At 44.5% G+C, this 18,987-nt stretch overlaps 2 protein-coding genes across 3 annotated transcripts in view; one reads left to right on the forward strand and one right to left on the reverse strand.

The window, feature by feature from the left end:
- DOCK1 (dedicator of cytokinesis 1) overlaps positions 1 to 18,987 on the reverse strand; it is a 278,858-nt gene that overhangs the window by 131,833 nt on the left and 128,038 nt on the right. The window lies entirely within an intron of this gene.
- The window catches only part of INSYN2A (inhibitory synaptic factor 2A), a 42,634-nt gene continuing 38,736 nt past the window's right edge, over positions 15,090 to 18,987 (forward strand). Inside the window, exon 1 of the mRNA XM_064663543.1 lies at positions 15,090 to 15,686. The gene's annotated coding sequence lies outside the window, so the exon portion shown is untranslated. The remainder of the gene's footprint in view (positions 15,687 to 18,987) is intronic.

Raw genomic sequence — 18,987 nt, forward strand, 5'->3', positions numbered from 1 at the left:
CTGTTCTGGGGACCAATCCTGCACCATCAGGTGATCAGGATCTACCCACCCCTCTTTTGCCACCCCACGGGCTCAGCCCTTCCCACAGCAGAGCAGTTCCAACCCAGCCCGCACTTCCCAGTCCCAGGAGCTCTTCCAGGCCACACAAATGAGGCATTTTCCATAAAAGAGAACACTGGAGAGCTCAGCTCCACGCTGGGTCCCTGCAGGAATGGCTTAGCACAACTCCTACGTGGCAAACTAAGAAGCAAAACATTCCTCAGATAAAAGTTTAAGTCGACAAAAGCTCTTGCAATTAACAGAAATCACTTTGTGGACGCGACATAAATGCAACAAAAGTTCATTTTTCAGTTTCCTACTTCATGTTTTACTGAAATAAATTAGTTTGAGGACCACAGGGAAAAAAAGCCAGCTGAAAAAGGAGATTGGAGCCAGGTGAGGGGTGGGCTCTTCTCCCAAGTAACGAGAGACTGGACAAGAGGAAAGGGCCTCAAGTTGTGCCAGGAGGTTCAGATTGGAGAGTAGGGAAAATTTCCTCATCAAAAAGTTGTGCAGCCCTGGCACAGCTGCCCAGGGCAGGGGTGGAGTCCCCATCCATGGAGGGATTTAAAAGCCATGTGGATGTGGCACCTGGGGACACAGGTTAGTGGTGGCCTTGGCAGTGCTGGGGGAATGGCTGGACCTCATGATCTCAGAGGGCTTTTCCAACCTAAACGATCCCATGATTCTCTGAAATACCATTTTTGGGGAAGGTAGTTCAGTTGGTTCTTAGCAAAAAATCCCTGTCCAAAAGTTTCCAAACTTCTTTCAACTACCAAATGCTAACAGAGGACCAAACCTACAGACACCTTGCCCTGTTTGGGAGCAGCTCTCCATCACCCTCCTCTGACAAATCCTTCCCAATCCCAGTGAGCCCCAGCAAGGTAAAAGTACTCAACCATCTCCCTTTGATAGCTTCCTGTGCTGTAACACTTCCATGGGTTCTGATCTGCTGCTTCAGAAGGAACTCGTGATTATTGTTTCATTAGAAGGAAAATCCTATATTCCCAAAGAGCAGGGCAAAAAGCCCCACAGCTCTGAATCCAGGGAAACCTCTGAGGAGAAAAGGATCTTCACAGAGATCACAACCAGAACCCAAACCCAACTGGGGCCTTCCAGTACCTGAAGGAGACCACAAAAATCATGGAGAGGGACTACTGAGAGTGGCCTGGAGGGACAGGACAAGAGGGAATGGCTTAAAGTTGACAGAGAGCAGGTTTAGACCAGATATTAGGAAAAAATTCTTCCCTGTGAGGGTGGTAAAGTGCTGGAACATTTCCAGAGAAGCTGTGGCTGCCCCTGGATCCCTGGAAGTGTCCAAGGCCAGGTTGGATGGGGCTTAGAGCAACCTGGGCTAGTGGAAGATGTCCCTGTCCATGGCAGGGGGTGGAATGTGATGGGCTTTAAGATTCCTTCCAACCCAAACCAGTCTGGGATTCTTAGATCACAAGAGCTCAACTGGAATTCATTTTGCAAAAGGTTCACTGGTTAGAAACTCCAAAATCCACACAATGGGAATACAAAGCATTCCCTGCTTTGAAAGTGGTTTGCAGTAACTTCTGTAAAAAGCAAGCAAAAAATTAATGAGACATTTTAACAACACCATTTATCATGTTTTTAGGGCTCTTTTTCAAAGAAGTCCATTTTAACCAAAAATGCTTTGCTTTTAAAAGCTCCACACAGTGTCAGGATTGAACAGGAGGCTCTTCCATGGCACCCACGGTGCTTAACAGTCCTCAAGGTCAGGACTGTTTCTGGTTTTCTAAATGCAATTTCCTTTCCCCATTTTTTTTCTCCCCCTGCTATGCTAAACACCATTTCACCAAAAATCTGGAGAACTGCGCTCAATAAATCTGTTCCAGGTATCTTGGTTTACACATCTATTAATATTGGTAATAGAATTATAAATGTAGTCATAAAATACAGAAAACAACTGTATTTATGGCAATGGCCAATATTTAAATAGGATAAAATAAAAAGGAAATGACATATATTTTTAAGTAATTCTGAAAAAATGCAGCACTGAATGTGGGAATATAACCATTCTGGGACTTAGAATTCCTTATTTTTATTTTAATTATAACTGGTTGGTGCTCAAAGCCATTCATACCATTCCATGTGATAACAGGACACTTTGGGAACGACAAGGAAGGAGATGCAGAAGGAACAAGAGCTGGAGGGCCCATTTACCAGGAAGAGCTTCCAAAGAGAGGAGCAACCTCTGAGGAAGGGCTACAAGGACTCAAACTCACAGCAGAGCAGAGAGATGTCACTGACATTTTCATGGAATCCCAGAATGGTTTGGGTTGGAAGGGACATTAAAGTCCTGGGCAGGGACACCTCCCACTATCAAGGTTGTTCCAAGCCCTGTCCAACCTGGCCTTGGACACTTCCAGGGATTCAGGGGCAGCCACAGCTTCTCTGGGCAACCTGTGCCAGGGCCTCCCCACCCTCACAGAGAAGAATTCCTTCCCAATATCCCATCTAACCCTACATTCTTTCACTTTAAAACCATTCCCCTTGTCCTGTCACTCCATGCCCTTGTCCAAAGTCCCTCTCAAGAAATCCCTGAGGGAGCAAAAATAAAAACAAGACTAATGCAATCAGAAACTCCATTTTACTTATCAAACACAATGAAAGTTGAAAGCCAGGTAAATAAAGTGATGACATTGGTGCAGACCAGGCAAAGAATTTAAAGTTTGCAAAATACCTTAAGAAAAGAAAAGTGTAGATAAGCAGCATCCTGTGTTGGAAATGCCTGCAACTATCCCAGGAACTGGGATGGCTACAGGTATTATGGATATTGGCTCTGCAGCAGGCAAATCACTGCACTGAGGTATCCCCACGACAAACCAAGGGAATATTAAGGGAAGATTTATCACCTATTAAATGAACCCCCTGTTCACACCAGGCAGATGATGCTGCCAGATGAACACGCACCTAAAAGCAACAGCCATTTTCAAGACAAATTATTCCACTTTTGTTGCTTCTCATTCGACTGTTGTGACATAAATTATTTAGCAACTGGTTTATTGAGGGGCTCAGTGAGCTTGAAAGATAAGAAATATGTGCAATCAAAATTTAATTGATAAAACCATGCAGTTTGGATATCCCTGGATTAAAAAGCTGTTTGCAGGAGGTCTCCTGGGGGAAGCTTTTGCATTTTTTAATTAGTTCCCACCTTTGGTTTGTTTAGAGCATAAACTATCACACTATACCCTGGGGGCTGTTCTCTTACCAAATTTTTGGGAGAGACAACAGTGGATATGGGAAGGGGGTTCATGGGGAAGCAGGATGGGATGTGCTGCTCTCAGCTTTCAGGGCTGCAGAAGGTGACACAATCCTTGCAGACAGGAATTACTGCCAGGCTCTCATCAGTGGTAAAAATAAAGGCAAGGCTCTCCTCATATTTGCATGATATCAAAATGAAATCCCCATCACAGGCAATGTTCTCATTCCCTCCTCCCCAAAGAGCAGGAAAACTGATTAAATACAGAAGCACTGCTGATAACAGGCTGGTCCTTCGTTATGACTTCTCTAACTTAAGTTCAATTTTCCGTGATATTTAACATCAGAGCACCAAAATTAGCAGTATTTACACAAACCCACCACCATGGTAAACAAGAGAAATACAAATTCCAGACAGGATCCATTTCCAGTTAGAATTTCTGTCCCAACATTGACAGCTAAGAGGAGCTGTACAGATTAATACCCAGTAGGAGCAAACACAGGATTTCAAAGAAGTGAGATTGCTCTTCCCTGCCTACTGGAATATCCTCACCTTACCTGCCTCTTCCCTTGGAATCTGGCTCCCAAATCACCCCCGTGCTCCTCTGGGAGAGATGCAAGGTGAGGGCTGCAGGAGCAGAGCTCCTGCTAATGCACAGGTTGCAGCTTTGGTCCAGAGTTAGAACAGGAGTCACCAGAGGAAGGAGAAATCCCATTATTCCCATGCCAGAGGCACAAAACCAGAAGCACCACGAGAGGGAGCATTTCCATGGGGTCCCAGGCCAGGCTGTGGCAGAGCTGTGGGCTGAGCTCTGCTGGCCATGGAACCAGAGCCATCGCAAGAACCTGGATCCAGCATCCAGCTTCCAGCTCTCCCGTGGGGACAGATGGGAATATCAGCACTGTTATCCCATGGGAATTGTATACCAGAAAGTTTTATAGAATACTAAACTGCTTTGGGTTGGAAAGGACCTTAAAGCCCATCCAGTCCCACCCCCTGCCATGGGCAGGGACACCTTCCACTAGCCCAGGTTGCTCCAAGCCCTGTCCAACCTGGCCTTGGACACTTCCAGGGATCCAGGGGCAGCCACAGCTTCTCTGGGCAACCTGTGCCAGGGCCTCACCACCCCCACAGCCAACAATTCCTTCCCAGTATCCCATCTATCCCTGCCCTCTGGCAGTGGGAAGCCATTCCCCCTTGTTCTGTCATTCCATCCCTTGTCCCAAGTCCCTCTCCAGCCCTCTTGGAGCCCCTTTAGGCACTGGAAGGGGTTCCCAGGTCTCCCTGGAGCCTTCTCTTCTCCAGGTGAACACCCCCAGCTCTCCCAGCCTGGCTGCAGAGCAGAGGAGGAGAGTTTTATCCTTGTCCTACATGCACAGGTTGCCTCTTGCACAGACAATCTCACTTTGCCTGTAACTCCTTCAGGTTGTTCCATTTTGTCCAACGTGTGCAGGGTTTCCAGGAGCACAGGAAAAACTCCCAAGTGTTTCCCTTCAAGACCAAAAAGTCAAAAGTTCAGATTTCTCTATTTTCTGGAAGACTCCCTGTAGTTATTTGGAGGAGCAGTCACACCTCCATTCCATACATTCTCAAGGAACAGAGACCTGTTTAATACTTTGCAGTTAATTAAAGGGAACAGGGAAGGACTCCTCTGCAGAACCTGAAATGATAATATGTGGGCTGAGTCTCCAAGAATGACCCAATTCTTCCTGTAACATTATTAAATTTGAATTTTATTTCTTATTAAACTCACAGTAATTCAGAATACTTTGGGGGATTCTCTCAGACAACCTCCTGCTAAACAGTCTCCAGAAGAGCTTCAAAGGTACCTCATGAAAAGAATATGAAATCAATCTCTAACATGCAATCTAAGCAAAAGGAGATGAACATTTCTACTGTAGAAAACTGAATTAATTAAAACTCTTTTTTATTAAGATTTGGAACAATGACCAAAACATTCAGCATAATAAGCTCCAATAGGATGCTGCTGATAAAAGGCTCTTTATCCTTTTCCTACCTGAACTCAGCAGAAATCCAACACCAGCAGGAGAAAAGGGGACTATCAGCTGGGTAAAGGACAAACTTCCCGGAGCAAATAAACCACAGTGTGGAAACAGGAATTCCCCCCTCCACACATAATTCTTATTTTGAAATTCAATTTATTCTATTGACTTCAGATCAATAACAGAGACTTGGAAGTCGAGAAACAAACTAAATATTTTAAAACCAGGACATCTCATTCCCTCTTCCATTCCGTGGAAAAACCAAGGTCACAGAATCCCAGAATGGTTTGGGTTGGAAGGGACCTTTAAAGTTCATCCAGTTCCACCCCCTGCCATGGGCAGGGACACTTTCCACTAGCCCAGGTTGCTCCAAGCCCTGTCCAACCTGGCCTTGGACACTTCCAGGGATATCCTCCAACTCCTGAAGGAAGGAATGGAATATTTGAGCAGGTGGTTCTACTCCAGATAAAGGTAATTCAGGTTTTTTTACGTTTGCAATCCCACCAAAACCCACCTAAAACATCTGAGGGGAATAACTTCCCTACTGAACAACTCACTACCTCTAAAGTGCAGAACATGTTTTGGTAATTTTCCTCATCATATCCAGTGCTCTCTGTATATTCCAGCAACAACAAACCCTTTTGAAGTGCTGTTTTTCCACCACTGAAATAAATTTCGATTTATAATTGAATTTCATTTTTTCCTCCCAACTTGGTCTTGGCAGAAATCAGAAGGGAAAAAAGTAAATCCCCTCCCAAATAAGAAGTCATTTATCATGTTCTAACAATGCCCCTCACATTAACACCAGGATTAAATGTATATTCAGTATATTCAGCTCTGTAATTGCTTTCCCACACGTGTGGCTGATGCGTGTGGGCAACAAAAGCAACTTAAGTTGAGAGATGTTTTTTAATTACAAATCCACACCTAAATAAGAACTAATCTCTCTTTGAAAAAAGCAATTAAATCCAAACCAAGATTAAAACCAGTGATTTAAAACGTTCCAAAGTACAAATCAACCTTTCTGGCTGCAGTGGCAGCAGAGGGACGGGTCTGGGAAGGTGGTGGGAAGGGGTTGGTTTGGTCCACAGAGCTCAGCTCACCCTTCCCACATCACTCCAAGCAAATGCACGTGGATATTCCATCATCCACACCCTCTTCTCCTTTTTTTCCTCCCAGCTGGGCAGTAACAGGACTAAGCAGAACCTCTTTCAATGCCCAGACCCCCCCAGGATTTCCCATCCCAGACTCTGCCAAGTTCAATCCTCTCAGAACAGCACAACTGAGGCAAAGTCACTTTGATATATATTCAAAATGTGAAACAAATACTAAGAAAGAATAAATAAAATTCAAACTAGTGCACAGTAAAAGCTCAGTGGAATGGCAGGGGGTGGAACTAAATGAGCTTTAAGGTTCCTTCCAACACAAAGCATTGTGTGATTCTATGATTAAAATACTATAGAGTTCAAATATTTCTATATGATACAGTACTGCTTAGATATACCAAAAATATGAAAAGCTGGAGAAGCAAAACACCTGAGAGATCTCAAAAATCCCAATTAATCCCATCTTCAGTTCTCAAAACAGGAGTGAAATGTTTTATTCCTACTTTATTGCAATAGTATCATTATTTTGAAAGTACTTTTCCTGACATAATTTCTGTGCATTTAGAACCATCATAACCACGATTTTTTTAGGTGTAACATTTGAAACAACAGCAGGAGAATAAGCCAACCCTGTGTGGTGGCAGAGCCTACAGGACTCATCCCACTCCTGACATTTGGCAAAAATGAGATTTGAAAAGACTAAGAATTACTTCTGCTGGTATGGCTGAAAATACTCCTCATCTGTTGGGGAGGGGAAAAAAAGGATTATAAAAGAATGCTTTAAAAAAACCTTAGAAAAGCTACTTAGAGCAAGACAAAAGTCTCTCAAGGCTACAGAAGTAACCCTGGTTAAGTCTGTTCCTATAAGTAACTGTGAGGTATATGGGCAATTTCTGCATAAAGAGAGTACAAATATCACCCAAAGTCATTAACTGGTAGGTAGGAATTAATATGTTTATAATTCAAGGCAAGTGATAAACATGAATAAATAAAAGGGAAGTACTCATTGCATCCCTGTGTATTACTAAAACTCTTTTTTTTCTTATTAAATGTAAAAACTAACACGCATTTTGCTTTTTCCAGTCACTGGGGTTTTTCTAGCCAGTAATCTCCACCTAGTAATTTTGGATAACACCTGAAATTAAACAGTTTTCATTTAAAGAAAATCACCAACAAACACAAACATAAAAAACCCCCAAAAGATAATTTCAAGTTCAATTAAAATTTTGTGAAAAACATCACATCATAAATTGTCTATTAAATGAGCTCTTATGGGATACCAAGACACGGTTGGAGCAACTTGGTCTAGTGAAAGGTGTCCCTGCCCATGGCAGGGAGTGGGAATGGGATGAGCTTTAAAGTCCCTCCTAACCCAAACCACTCTGTGATTTTACAGTGACAAGAGAAAGGGGTTTGTCCTTTTTCCCCCCAACTTGTCTCAGCCACCAAAAAACGTGTGTGAGGTGAAACATCAGTCACAGGATGTCCCTCCCTGTCCATTTAGCATCACCTTCAGTCCCCAGCAGCTTTCCCCCAGGATATCAAGCCCCTTATTTAGATAATCAGTTCCTGCAGAGCTTATCTGTCACTGGGTAATTGATGGGAAATAACAGAATTACACATCCAAACAAACCTCATTAGCTCCTCAGCCCAGCTCATCGGTCCCAGGAAAAGCTCAGCTCACAAATAAAGCCCCAGTGGTGTTTCCTACAAGCCTTCGAGGAAAACTTGGATTTACAGCAACTCACAGGGAAGGAAAACTTGAGTTCAGTAAATAAATACAGTCTCCACAGCTTGAGGGGGATAGAAGGGATTGCAGGAGGTACAGGGAAGGGCAACAAAAATCCCAGCCTGGAGAAGAGAAGGATCCAGGGAGACTTTGTGGCCTTTTAGTATTTAAAGGGGATTTGGAAGAAAGATGGAGAGAGATTTTTATTGGAGTTCAGAGTTAGATGGGATATTGGGAAGGAATTCTTGGCTGTGAGGGTGGGGAGGCCCTGGCACAGGTTGCCCAGAGGAGCTGTGGCTGCCCCATCCCTGGAAGTGTCCCAGGCCAGGTTGGATGGGGCTTGGAGCAACCTGGGCTAGTGGAAAGGGGGGTAGAATGAGATGGAATGAGATGGTCTTTAAGGTCCTTTCCAACCCAAACCACTCTTTGCCTCCAGGACAAGGAGATGGAGAAGCTCCCTCCTGAGAAGAGGCCACAAAGTCACAGATTCTTCCAAGAAGACAGAGAGGAGATTTATATTTTTCCAAGATTTCCAAATCCATAGTGAAAGGAGTGCACAGCTGGTGTTCCAGATTTCACAGGTTGAAAAACAGGAGGCAGCTGCTGGAGTGAACAGGAGATGAATTTCAAACAAATATGAGATGGTACTTTTAACTGAGGCACTTATTTTCCACATGCAGTGAAAAACATGGAAGTTGTGTCTCCGAAAGTCCTGGAGCCAGGCAGCAAAGGCAAGGCCACCGAGGGAATGCACCAAGTCAAGTAAAGTTTGGAGACAAGGAACAATCATTCCAGCTCTCACCCAAAAAATTTCCCCATCCAGGCTCGGGCAGAAGGGCACTGACAAGGGAGGGATGTGGAGACACTCAAATATTAGGGCACCACTTTGAATGCCTAGAAGCAAAACGAGGAAGTTTCACAGTATTACCAAAACTACCAATTTATTTCTGTGGTTTCGGAGGTTTCTCCCTCCTTCCCAAGAGCCCCTTCAGTTATTGGGCTTTCCTGCAATGCTGATGGACACCCATGGATTTAAGGCATCTGCTAATTATGCTCCTCAACTGCTGCTACGTATTAATATTTAAAATTGTTTAAAAACTGAAGAAAATCAAAATGTGGTGCTGCTTTTAATGGTTTTTAATATAGTGCCCAGAAGTTATAAAGGACAGAGACACTTTATTGAACTGTATTTTGAAGACCTACAGACCACACATTAAGAAGGACTTCACTTGGTCCCTGCTGTCAACTGTAAACTCATTTAATGTCATTATCAGGCTTCCCATATTTATCATCAGGCTCCTGCACAACACAACTTATTTAAATAACCTGTGCTTTTAGGATTTTCGGACTTTAAAAATAACTTCTTATATTCCTGAGTTAAAACTTAGTCACATATATTTTAACACATAAAAGATTTAGGTGTCTGCACAGTCAGTCACGAATGTAACATATTCTTATGTGCAAAAGCTAAGACTTTAGCTCATTTTATTTAGAAAAAATAAATAAAGGAGTGGAAGCTCTTAATTGTGAGCATATGGCTAAATTTGGGGTGCCCACGATATTGCAACCTGCCTCTTTATATCCCTTTTTATTCACTGCCACCACATCTCTGTGTCGTGTATCAAAGTTATTGAGGGCAATTAGATTTTGGTGCCTGCTCAGGGATTTTAGAAACTCTGCTAAAGAGTTCATTTCTCAACATTATGGCCAAAATCTCTAATTTTGGTTTAGACTCAGAGCACCTGCAGAAATGGTGTGTTCAATTTACATCTATTTGCTCTGGTCACTTATTTCTCTCTTCCATAATTTCATATTTTCATTTTTCACTTGCTTCATACATTTAATCTTAGCTTGTTTTTCCTGTTAAACATTATGCAATAGGACCAGGATGCTCTCTGGGCTTCTAACTTCAAGGCAACATGTAAAAGCATATAAAAGTCTATATTTTTATGCTCTATTCAAATTTTAAATAGTTCAATATTTCAACTGAGAAAACCTTGCTGAGGGTTTGGGAGTTTACATTACTTTATAACATTGAATGTTCTCCAGTTTGACAGAAAAGTTGCATTAAATCCTCCATCTAATGAAATCAATGTTGTATAAATAATACATTCCACCACAGAGCAAATAGGAAGCAGATGCAGTATCCCCATTATTTGTTAGATCTGCCTTTTTTTTGGTCCATAACTTGAATTTTAAGATGGAATTCGTGCTCATTCCAAATTTCATTAGGTGCTTACATCTGAAACCATTTGTCTGAAGGCAATCAGAAGTCTGATCAGATTTTTTTATTTTTAAGCAGGGCAGTATTTTTCCCTTTGCCATAAAGCAGTCAGAGAGAAACCCCCGGAATCTGGAAAAGTAATAAAATAAACGAGACAAACCAAAATATTAACAAAGTTGGCATAATGTTCCTTTAAAAAAAAAATTCCCCCACACTCCCAGTTTCTCTTAATAAGGATGTAATTCCACATTTGTTCTCACTGAGCAAATCAAACAGGGTGATTTATTATTCAGATGGGCACAAAGGATTTCTGAAATGCAGAAAGAAGGGCTATAAAAGCACAAGTCATCAGTAATGAGGACAAGCTAAACTGCCTTTCAAATCTGAACAAAATGCAGCCATTTAGGGTCTCATACATCACACTCTCCCAGCCCCTCATTTATTTCCACACTGTACAAGCTGCATGATAATGGAACCAGGGCAGAATTCAGCACCTACTGAGAACATCTTGATCAGACAAATGATTCCTCACCACCAGAGATCAGAATCCTCATCCTCAGAAGAACAAACAAGGATTTCCAACCACTTTAGTTCTCTTCCCAAAAATATCTGTGTATTGAAAAGGAACTTTTCTGAACTAGAAACACAGTGGAAATATGAAAAAACTCCCACTCTTATTCCAAGAAAATTCAGATTTTTTTCTTCGTATGAATGATAAACATCTACAGCAATCTGGGTTCCTGATGGGACACCATTCAACTGGAACCCAAAATGTCAGCTTTAGCTGCTGAAACCTGCTGTTATATTTTCTTCTAAAGAGAAATTGAGAGAGAGGACTGAATCCTGCTCCTGCTTATCCCAACAAAGCACAGAAATAACCATCAGAGCTAATGAGGTTACTCAGCATTTTCTTTCTTAGAGCAGCAAACCCACAAAGAGCAGTTCCCTCAATGAGCTGGTTAATATTTTAGCTGCACACAGGTATTATGGGTATTACACACACAGGCTGAAATCCACTTTATCTTCAAAAAATAAAGATAATGATTATCTTCAACAGATAAAGAAAGACAACAGCACAGGCTCAAATGAATTGTCCAAGCTCACGGAAAAAACTTATCATGGTGCAAGACACTACATCAAATCCCTCAAATTTCTGCTGAACAGGACTCTGAGACACCTTATTTCTTTGGCATCACAGCCAAGCAGAATAAATCCTTCCTCAAAGCAAGGAGCACCTCCAAGGATTTGACTGCATGGAGACCTGTTTGAAATTCAAGCCAAGTTTGCCTCCACCTCAGCTGGAGCAGAGAAGCATATTTAACATCCCACCATTTTTCTTCCAATGGCAGGCTGGAATAAGTAAATAAACAAATAACCAATGTAGTCCAGGAAGCCAGGCAGATGTCATCCAAAGGCCTGGAAAAAAACCACCTAATTCATGGGAATAAAGATTCAGCAATGTCAAAATACCTGCTTTTAGCAAAGACTGGGTGACAGCACTGGGCCCAAGTGACTATAGGGAGAAAAGCCATAACATTGTCCATATCTGTGTTTCAAATCCAGTGAACTTCACTCTTCTTTCACCTAAAACAGAGTCTGTAATGTTCTGAGACAAATTAGGCTGGTCCTAAAGGACTGTGTATATCCCTTGGAGCCTAGCTCAGGTATTTAGTGTTGGGACTTAAATTACACCTCCTAATTTACTGAAGGTAGATCCAACAGCAGGCCCTGCAGGAATGGTCCCAAGCTGTGACACCTTCCCGAGCCCCAGACACATCAGCAGCTCAGCAGAGCCCGCCAAGGGGCATCTCCAGCCCATCCTTCACCTGGACATGACACCGGTCCTTTCCTTGGCTCTTCCCTCCTCACAGGGCCCTGAACTCACCCCTGAACCTGCCCCTCAGCGTTTCAAACCAGGGGAAGTTTGAACAGCAGCTTTCAGGCTGATTCTGAACAGCCCTTTGGTGTTGGTTTATCACCTTCCCCTCGCTGGTGCTCCCTGGAACAGCCAATGATAACTCCAGCTCTGGCTGCCACATGCTTTTCCCTGAGCTGGATTCCAGCTTGTTTCCTCAAAGACTGACAAGAACTTCATAGACTGTTCCAGAAAATCACATTTTAGCATTTCACTGTAGGACCTGCACATTCTAGTGAAGGGTAATCACACAGAACACCGGCTCAGCACACACAGCCCCCCAGGAGCAGCCCTTGAGCCAAAACCTGAGTGTGGGGAGGACAGGCCTTGGTGCTGCCAACCAGGAGGGCACAGGCTGACCCTCCCACACCAGCACCTCAGTCATTCAGTAGTGCCCTGTCTCCTCACACTCTCCCAGAAGCTGAATTTAAGAAAAAAAAATCAAGGAAAATCTGAAGTCTGTAACATCAGGCTGCGCTAGAAGATTAACATTTATAAGTACACACTCCTCCCCAAATTTATTATGCAATTAGCAGTGTAGAAGAAGGACCCCTTGCTGTACTTCTCCACAGAGAACACCACTATATATATATATATATATATATATATATATATATATATATATATATATATATATATATATGCTCTCAAATATATGATTTTCTCCCTCACTCCATAAGTCCAAGGCAGGACTTCCACTCACCCACCTGCCCGTGTCATGGGAACACACCATCACAGCCCTGGGCAGTGCTCACCCCTCCCTGACAAACACTGGGAGAAAAAGGCAACCTGGGAAGGCAGGACACTCCATTAGGGAGCAATAAATCTGTAATCTAAAACAATTAAAATGAACTGTCTCTTTTCTCTTTGCATCCTCCCAGGCTGAAGCCCGACCTCTCTCCCCCTTCTCAAGCACTGCTTTGACACTACATTTCATTATGCAACAGTTGTGCTCAGCATTTTTAAAGGCTAAAAAATTGGCAAAGGGGATGATGAAGCATTTCCAAGTTCCCAGTGTATTTACTTCTACGTGCTTTTACAGTAACGTGAACCACAATAATCAGGAAGCACTTCATTCTTCACAAACCCTCATCTGAAATATCCCTGGGCACACCAATGGTGTCAGTAGTTACACGTGAATCTGGTCCAGAACTAGAAAGTACTTTCTAATTCCCTAAAAATCTACAGAAAATGCTGTATGGTTTACAAATGGGGCATATGCATAATGCTGTGCAAGGCTAATCAGCCCTGAGACAACAGCTTCTAAATATCATTATGGAGAAGACAAGAATGATGTTTAACTGCTGCTTCTGTCAGAGAGATTCTCCTTTCAAGTCACTCAGGATATCGAGTATTTTCTTCTAGTAATCATGGTCTGTGCAAAGTCACATCTTCAGCCTGAGAAAAGCAACAGCATCTCCTACCACTGATCTATTTGCTCTGTGCAAGTAGCACACGTTATTTAAAACATGGTCACCCTACCATGTAATTTTAGCCATGTCTGTGTGCAGGCTGCAGGCAAAAAACACATTTATTTTGGTACAGAGAAATCCACAAAGGACCTGGAATAGAGCAAGTCAGCACTGCTGGAAAGAAAAGCAGAGAAAGGAAAAAAGCAAAAGCATGGTGGTTGCTGTCCTATCAACAAGCAAGTTGATATTTAATTCTTCCCACTGATGTCTTGGGGACAAAGAATCTCTGATAAAATACCATGAGAGATCTTCAGTGTGATCGAAGTTGTGCCACCGGCCTGGGGAGCCCCCAGTCCCTACCCCAGGGACTGATCATCAGTAGCTGATGCAGAAATCACCCCCCTGGACACCCTCTTTTAGGGATCAGCAGCAAACTTGCAGAGTAAGGAGCAGAGGAAGGAGGGCAGTCGGATACCTGGACAGGTACAGGCAGGGAGAGCAACTTAGCTGCCCTCTGCTGACTGCCTGATTTGTTGAACACTGCTCTGCTCCAGTCCTACACAGCCAAACTGCAGTTTAACCAGCGAGGAATTCTGTGGATCCATCTCCACGCCGATGTCTGTGTGGCAGCTGTGCCCACAGGGATGTCCCTGCCCACTCTGGGGGTCTCTCTCTCTCTCCCCTGCCCAGCCTGGCCCCGGTGCGGTGCTCCGGCCGCTGCGGCAGCGCCGTGCGTTCCCTGCTGCAATGGGCTGCTCCAGCTAATTAACTCCAGAAAGACACCCAGGACTCCAGCCAGGAATTCTGCTGCATCCTGCCCTGTGGATGCACTGACTCGTGCAGTGCCCAGCCCGGGTGTCCCTCCCTCCTGTGCTGAGGTGTTTGTCAGCCCTGGCACTGACGGGGCGGTTCGGGCTCCTCCGGCCGCTCTCAGCTGCCAATTCAAATCAGGGGCCGCTTCAGTAACCCCAGAATCAACAATCCTCACCAACGCCACCCATGGCCAAGACGGTGCCACCACAGAGAAACTGTGGCCTGTAACTGGTGGCACTTAGGTTAGGTGAGTTTTATGCCATGGTGAAAAGTATTAAACAGCAAAACTACTGGAATTCTCAGAACGAAAGGAGACCGACCCACCGCTTCCCAACTCGGACCAATTCCCGTGCCTCTCGTGACATCTTCTGTCAGTCAGTCTGGTTAAATACACACGACCCATTTAACTTCCAACTTTTTTTGCTATGAAAAACTAAACCTTCTATAAAAAGACAAAGTGGTTTGAGAGAGAATGAGGAAAGATGGGATTGAAGTTTTAAGCCCATTATCGCATTTATCAATCCCGGCTGCTCTACCAAAGTGCTTTGCTCTGAACTCGCATCCATTTTCCCCGAGCTTTAAAAGCAAATGGGAGCATCTATTCCTTCAGCACCTCAAACACTTGCCCTCCCAATAAAACGCAGCCGTGTAGCTTTAACCCAGTGTTTCGCTGAGATTCCCAATGGATCAGCATCACCCACTCTGCGGCTGCTCCAGTGCTCCCGTAGCGCAACTGGAAAACCGGGGTGCTCGGGGACGGTGTGTATGAATCTATTATTAACGAATCCACGCGTCGAGGAAACAGAGGAGTAACTGTGGGGTTTTAGCGAGGCTGCGAGCGGCGGATTCCCCGTTCCCCCCTTCATTTTGCGCGGACCCCGCGCGGCGAGCATCGCTCCATCCCTCCATCCCTCCATCCCACCTCCCCCGCCCGCCCCCGCCGCCAGCCCGGCCCCCGGCTCCTCCTCCCCGCTCCCGCCCGGCTGGGGGACGCCCGCCGGTCCCGCTCAACAAGTTCCCCTCGGCGGGGACCCGGCCGAGGGGACCCCCGGACTCCGAGCCCCCGCCGCAGCCCATGAGGGCAGCGGGGAGCGCGGCGGCGGCGGCTCCGCGGCTCCTCCGCGGCAGATGCGCCGAGGCTCTGACGCCCAGCTCGCCCCGGCGGCGGGAGGGAGATGCTCGCCCAGACCGCCACTTCTGCGTGAGGAAGCATAAGGTAAGGGACAGCCCTGCCCGCGGCTCGCTCGCCCCCAGACCCAAAAACCCCCCCCGCTCCGCTGGTTTTTCCAGCGGAAAACTTCGTAGGGATGAGGATAAAGGCTGGCGCTGAGCGCCAGCGTTATGCAATAGCGTATCTGCCTTCCTGGGAACAGCTCCTGCATCCAATAACTTTCGTGACAGAGAAGGAGAGAATATCCCGATCTAGCAAAATGCCAGCCTTTCTTTCCCTGCTCCCTTTCCAGCGGTGCCTGGGAGGGGAGAGGTGTAGCTGGAGGATTTTCGGAGGATGCACGAAGTGCTTTAGCTTTTCACATGGCTGATGGCGAGGAACTACCGCTGCTTATTAACTTCAGCCGTCCTAATGAAGTGTCCGCACGGCGCGGCGATGGAGGAGCATCGGATGCGTTCATCCCTTAACTTGCTATTAAAAGCCAAACCAACCCAAAAATCCTCCTCGGGGGCTGAACTGCTGCTATTCAGTGAAGTGTGAATATCGAGACGCAGGGCTCTCACGATTTAATACACCCAAGTCCCTCATCACCATCGGCACAAATCGGGGATGCCGCGAAAACGCCGTGGGAAAACGGGACGAAAGGTAGCAGGGATCCATCCCTGAAGTCACAGTCCTTGCATCCTGCAAGGCATCCCAAGCTTCCCGCTCTGCATTTCCATCTTGCCTCCCTATCTCTAGTCCGAATCCTCTCCCGTGACCTCAACGCCTGTACTTAATGCCATGTTTACAGGGAGTTACGGCAGCCAGGGGATGCAGGACTGCAGTTCGCTGGGATCAGCCTGGGGGAGGCGGGGGGGCAGCCGGCCCCAGAAAAATAGGGACATCTTGCAATGCTGGGAGCAGGGAATATATTCCCTGCTTATGTCACCGTCTCCCGAGGGCTCTGTCCCAAAGGAGCTGTGCCCCCCTCTCTGCACGAGTCAGAATAGGTAATGGAGCGGTTCCGTTTGACCTTGTGTGTCTAAGCAGCTCAAATCCTGCTCGGAGGAAAATTTAACTCATTAGGCTCTGGGATCGGGAAGTTTGGGAAGACCTGTTTTTTCCAGCCTCTGAGAATCATTTTTTTTTTCCCTGCTGGCAAGCGGTAACAAAAGGCAAACCAGTAACAGGTCAGGTCTGATATGAACTGGGAATTTATTCCCTCTCTTAAAGTGTTCCACGGTGCTCACCATTCACATTTACAGTGCTGCCAGGAATGCTGCATGTACCAAGGTTAAAATCAGGCTGCTGGCTGGAAAAACTACTAGCTAAAAATAAAAAAATAAAAATAATCACATGACATGCAACTGTCCTAGCCATGTACTCAGATGAATTTAATGTAGAATTTCAAGGGAACAGACCTATAGTAAAAATACGAAAGCAGGGAGAGTAACGTATTTCCTTACTCTTGGTGTGATGCCTGTTGGTGTCCTACGAGCCTGCTCTGTCTCCACTACAATGATCTGTTCTCTCCCAGTACAAATACCAGTTCTAAGTTAAAAGCTGGATTTTCTTCTGGCATTAGAAATTCAGATTCAGATGAAAAGATCTCAGTGCTCAGATATTACTGATTTATCACCTACCTGGAGGTTGATATTCTGCCTTACAGTGATGGCATATGGTCCCTGCTTTCAGGAGAAATCCATAATGTATATTGCTAATCCAAAGGCTCAGATGGAATTGTTCTAACAGTTCTAAAATAAAATTCCTGCCCCAGAGTTTAAGGTGCTGTTGCATCGGAAGCATCCTGCCTCCACAGAATGGGGAAGGCTGATATTAAATCAGTTTTTTGGGGGGGTTTTTGTAAGGATGTTGTGATGCCCTTGATGAAAAATGTGTGTTCTTTAGGACTCCACCATTATTAATGATGTGTATTTTTAACAAGATGCTCAAGATAATTCTAATCTTGAATGGAATCAGTGCCTTTCCCTCAGATTGACACATAAAAAGCAGCTGGGCAAGAGCACCAGAAGAGAAAGTGTTAGTTACTTATCAAGAGGGCCAGCACCTAATATTCAATGCACCCTTCTACTAATTAAGCTCACAAACAAGTATCTTATAAAATCATCGCTGTGGGGTTTTTTCCCAGTTAACTATTGCACTAACGAAGCATTTTTGCATGAGAGACACACATACAGTATTATATATTAGAATTTATATCTAATTAAATCAGAGGGGACACAAAGAGTAGGAAAGTTCAGTGGAAATAAACATAGAGAAGGAGCCCAAGAGCTGCCGAATCATCTTCCTGACCAGCACCACCAGTGCCCAAACCCTACTGGTCACCACAGCACACCATTAGTTACCTGGAGATCCAAACTCAACCACAGACTCTGCAAAGGACAAGGAAATATCAACACTGATGTTCTGTTCTGCAGAATTTAAAAGCCAAACTTAGCCATGCCAATCCTTTGCCGTGAGTGATGTGGTGGTGAAAGCCAGGGAAAACCTATGAGCCTGCCAAAAATCCAGGCTAAAATGTCAGGATACCTCCAAAAAGCTCTTGAGCTGGGATGTCTCAAGGCCATTCTGACCACAGGTCAGGCAGAACTGAGGATGTCTGGTCCCATAATTCAGGCACACTTGAGGAAATGATAGTAAATCTAGAATATCTGAGAGCATAAAAAATTCACGTGATTATCTGAACTAGCTGTTAATATTCTGCTTTCTGACAGCCACGATTTAAAGAACTGCTGAGAATTTGTGTGAGAGATTAAAAAACATGTAAGCAACAAATCTACTTTATAGCCCCTACCCCCTTTGTATTTTTACTAATCAGTTTGCAAATTAAATAGGCTTTATGGAAATGAGATCATGAGCATATTTTATGGGGAAAAAATCATCTTAGAGTGATAAATTCAGTGGGAGTTGCTTCTGAAAATCAGTGCTTGCTTAGAAAATGCTGTATAACCTATGAACACACACGAGTACAACTCATTAGATACTGCCAATTTTAAATTGTTATTGACCACACAGAATGCACTCAATTCACCTACTGTAGTGTAGCACATCCTCACTTTGAAGGTTATTTATTACAATTTTACTACATTCAGGCAGAAAACTTATCCCTTAATACTGACAACAGCTCACCTTGTTCATGAACATGCACAGCCCCACGTCGGGGTGATCAGACCTTAAAGCTGCTTTCCAGTTCCACATCCATGCAGAGTCTCACAGGCAAAGAGAATTGGGTGTAAAAATAACACTTCAGTGATCAAACAGCAAATCTTGGTGTCCACTTTGCTGGATTTTACTCCAGAAGTAGTTTTTCCAGCTAAATCTGCTGGATTTGATACAGTGTAAA

This window comes from Pseudopipra pipra, chromosome 8 (assembly GCF_036250125.1).
Source record: "Pseudopipra pipra isolate bDixPip1 chromosome 8, bDixPip1.hap1, whole genome shotgun sequence".
NCBI lineage: Eukaryota > Metazoa > Chordata > Aves > Passeriformes > Pipridae > Pseudopipra > Pseudopipra pipra.